Consider the following 4,866-nt stretch of genomic DNA (forward strand, 5'->3'; position numbering starts at 1 on the left):
AGTACAAGAAACATGAAAAGAGGAAAAAAAAAACCAAGTCCTCATCCAAAATAAATAAATAAATAAATAAAAACCAAAACACCTACCCGGATTACCTGAATTTTGATGGCAGTTCTTTTCTCCTGACTGAATTTTTGTTGTTCAACATTTCACATCTGACATGCTATACAAGCAATAAGCGTACAGAAGTGTAAAATCAATTAGCACACAGTTTTAAGCTAAGATTATCACAATAGAAAGATAATAAGTGGAAAATGCTTACCAATTTTGTAGGTTCACAGTATCTCCACAAGAAGCAGTCTCCAGGAAAACATCTTTCCCTTGTGGCACTCAGCTCTTAAATGGGATCTAGGAGAGGTGGAGCCAGGCTCCACCCCTTCTGGTAGCACAGGTGAATTGCCTTCACCTTTAATACCCTAAAGAGAGACTCCTTTCATTTTTCTTTAGAGTAAAATAACTAAGAACTCCACAAGAAGTCATATAAAGCTTTTCTCAGAGGGAAAGATGGTGTTCTCAGGGAGAAACTTTCCCTCCTTCATCCTCAAAAACAAAACAAACAAACACATTAGAGACAAAGAGCAATTCTAACCCTTAATTACTTCTTGCCAACCCTGCTGATATTTTACCCAATCAAAGAGGGGAGGAAAAAGTGTCAAAACTAAATACTTCCCTTCCCAGAGCACGCCTGAGACATCACAGACCACAGTTTCACACCCAGTGTACAGCTGAGGCATGCAATAAGAATGAAATATGTCTCCTCACGTCCCTATTCAAAATATTTTATATAGGCACCAAAATTAGCCTGGAGCTATTTCACAGATCTAAAGAAAAAAAAGCAAACACCCCAAATCTTAATGCGGCTTATTTAGGAAGGTGCGAGTGTATGGGAACTGTTGAATCATGGCCTGAACCTCTGATTGATCACTTGAGGCCAGCACTGAGTCAGCCACGGGAGCACAGGTGAAGGCAAATCACCTGTGTGACTGGAAGGGGTGGAGCCTGGTTGCACCTCTCCTGGACCCATTTAAGGGTGGACTGCCACCTGAGGAAGGTTCTCTTTCTGGAGATTGCTCTTCTTGGAGTTTTTTTTCTGTGAGCCTACATTGTGGGTGAGCGTTTGTGTTTGTTTCTGATTATTCCTTTCCAACATGATGATCTTCCTAGCTACGTGATCTGTAGATGCCAACCTAACCACACCACTTTGTATGTCTGTTGATTATACACCTAAGTAAATCAAAGTCTTAAAGAATGCGATCGTACCCTTTCTGTCTTTACTTCACCATATATCCAGTTCTAAAGTTTACTTATTTCAATGTGTCTAAACAGCTTTAATTCCTATTCTAAAGAAAATAATCATTAAACTATTAATATTTAAGTAGGTGAAAGCCAGTTAAGACCAAAATATTCTTAAAAGAGCAATAGAAATGCATACAAATATCAGAGGTTAAATTTTAAGCAGTAAAATTTTAGGGGAAAGATAAGGAAAAAAAGGAATATGACTTTTAAGATGAATGCCTCAGCAGGGAAAGGCAAAATGGAGCCAGATTGATTTCTGTGTTCTCCTGTAGTAACCATTACATAAATTTACACACTTAATATACTGCAGAATGTGGTTCTGTTTAAGATATATGGCTTCAACCATCGTTTGAAATAGTTGCAGTTTTCCAAAACGAGTAAATGAGAACAACAAACAATATTGTATATGTGTGTAAGTACCTGAATTTTTATTGGGCTTCCTTCAATTTTCTGGAACCTCTTCTTTACAATGAATCTTCTGACTATAGTCCGCTATATAAAAAAAGTGATAGCTTTTTTTTCCTGGGTTTGTAAATAAGTCATTCTTTGGTGTTTTACAATCAGGTGGGAGTGGTACCGTTGCTGTTTGACAGCAGTTACTTTTTTATAGCTTGCATGCTGTGATTTAGCTTTGTGCATTAAGTAATAGGCTTGTAATGTAATAGCTGCTTTTTTTAAGTTGAATGAGTTTTCTACGTTGCACAGCCATCTGAAGAAAAGACCTAATCTTCCTTGTGGCACATATCTGTCTTGCTAGTTGTACTGGAGGATCAGACTGGGGAGTCTCCAGAGGTCACTTCCTACCCCTATGATTCTCTAATGCCCACACATGTATATTAAACTGGCCTTTTTTACCAGGTCCTATTTGAAGGCTGCTTGTGTTGTCATTGCAGCTTTGCTTAATTCCCTCAGTTGTTTCCTCACAGTCATCCCACAGTACGCAGACTGCAAGACAAGCGCAGCCACCTTTGTCTTTAGATAAAGTGCACACTGTTTTTTTTCATACAGTAAGCTCTAAAGTATCTCTGAATCACTAGAGTGGATTGCCTTCGTTTTTAAAATTTTAATTGATTGACATGCATTCTGCAATAGGACTGAGTAATTGTTGCAAGGTTGTGCTTCTTTTGAGTCTTTTTTTCACTGAAGTATGTACTACACAGTTCCACAGCTCAGTGTACTCCTGCTATTGTTTTTGGCTTATGACGCTGGCTCTGTAATGCATTTGGATAGTGAGCGCAGCATGGTTCATAAGTCTGAACGTTTTCAGAGCTATGAATTTTCTGAAGGCAGATTGTATAGCAGTTGCAGCAGCACATTGTCTTTGAATTTGCTTTCGAACCTGGTAACTGTGAGAAGCTGCTTGTAAAGTAAGCTTTTATCTTTAGGAAGGTCAGACTTTGCCTGTTACTAGTCTTGCAAGTTCTGTCTTTTTCTTGCATCATGAGCTCTAAAAGCTGTCTGAACATTGAGCTGCTGTCAAAATTCAAGCTTAAGCTTTTTGCTTGCCTTATGATCCCTGTAGGCTCCCTGTATGCACACTGCTGCTTTTTTTAACTTGCAGGAACTTCTGTCTCTGACAGAATTGCTTGTGGTATGCATGACAGTGTTTTTCAATGACAACAGCAGCACTGTAGATAATTAAATAATGTGCCCTGATCCTCCTCATTCTACACTGTGCCTGGAGAAATATTGCAGTCTCCCTTCACCTTTTCATTTGTTTTCTGACAAGATAGCCTCAAACTGCAGCTTGAATTCTTATGCAGGCTCCCTTCAATTTCCTATAATCTGCTTTAAGTTGAAGAGCATATCTACGAGACCGATACCTTTGCTGGACGTAAAGCGGTGCTTCCCTTTAGGCACGGTGATACCTACGAGCTTGTCTCATCTTTACACAAGCTTGAATTTTCACTGTAGCATTTCTCAAGTCTTTAAATCTCTTTTGGATGACATAAGCACAGAAAGATGAGTGAATTTTTTATCACAGATCTCAAAATGTGAGCTTCTTTTCTAGCTTTCCTTCCTCTGTAGGCAGACTGAAGGACAATGGCAGCCAGAAGCATTTTCTGGAAAGATAAGTCTGCTTTTTTAGAAGTGACACGTGCCCTATACCAAGCTTGAATTACAGAAGCAGCATTTTTCATCTCTTTGTATCTTTTTACCTGTTGGTATTTTCTCACATGCGACTACAATATAGTAACAGGGGTTTTTTAATAGTAAAAATTTGCTTGTCGCGTTCTCCACCGTGACTGAACAACACAAGCTGCTTTTGTTTGCCTGTATAGTATACGTGCTTTCTTGCCTCTAAAAGCAGCTTGGAGAACTACTACCGCTGCACACTTTTGCAAATAGTTCTCTCTCATTTTTCCCTGATAATAAGCTCTGTAGTACTGCTGAACAGTCACTATTTGTGTCCTGTATTCCTGGTAAATACACCTAGATATCTGACACCTGTCCCAAACCTGAATCTTGAATGCTTTGCTTAATATGTAGATACCGTTTCATCTCTCTGTGCGTCCTATGCCAAGACTGAATGACAAGGGCAGCTCTTTCTTTCAGCCAGTTTTGAAGATTGCCATTTTCTGAAATACCTCTGGAGCAGTAAAGCAGCTCTGATTTTCTCTTGAATTTTGTGTTCTCCAATTTCTGAATGCAGATTATATAGTAAGTGCTGAAGACCTTAAGATTTTGTATCCTTGTCAATCTTCCTTTGCCAGTTCGGATGCATGCAGATGATTCTGAATCGTAACAGTAGCCCAAAGAATTTGTTTATATGCAGTGATAGATAACAACATCCTTATCCTTGCTTGTACAAAATAACATAGTATCTTAGCTGTAAACAACTTTTTCTTGCAGAGTATCTCCTCCAAAAAGCCTACAGGGAAGAATAGAAAATTAAGAATTTTCTTAGTATACTAGTATTAGTAAATTAGCTTGAGTTAAGTCTAAATTTGATGACTCTTGACCTCAGATGTTTTGAAGTTTCTGTATTCCTACTTAACCCACAGAGCACTGGAGCAAGCTGTCCACAGATATTGTGGAGTTTCCCTCTATGGAAATATTCAGAATCCACCTGGATGCTTTTCTGGGCAACCTGTTCAAGGGAACATGCCTTAGCACAGCAGTTGAACTGGAGGATCAGACTGGGGAATCTCCAGAGGTCACTTCCTGCCCTTATGATTCTCTAATGCCCAGATATGTATATTAAAAACAAACAATTTTATAAATCTTTGCTATTTTAAGCACTTTATATGTCTGGAAAAAAAAATTGAATTACCCTGTCAACAAAAGAGTATGTATTAAAACACATACATGGTTCCATTGAAATGTGTTATCTGACACAACCTGAGACCATCACTTCCCACCCTGTTGCTGTTACCTGGGAGCAGAGGCCAACCCCCACCTCACCACAGCCTCCTTTCAGGCATTTTGCGAAAGCAGTAAGGTGAGCTCCTCTTCTCCACACTGACCCATCCCGTTCCCTGAACCACTCCCCATCATGCTTGTGCTCCAGACCCCGCACAGCACTGCTGCACTTCTCTGGATGCACTCCAGGGCCTCGATGTCTTTTTT

The sequence above is a fragment of the Meleagris gallopavo genome, chromosome 10, assembly GCF_000146605.3.
Source record: "Meleagris gallopavo isolate NT-WF06-2002-E0010 breed Aviagen turkey brand Nicholas breeding stock chromosome 10, Turkey_5.1, whole genome shotgun sequence".
In the NCBI taxonomy this organism is placed as follows: Eukaryota; Metazoa; Chordata; class Aves; order Galliformes; family Phasianidae; genus Meleagris; species Meleagris gallopavo.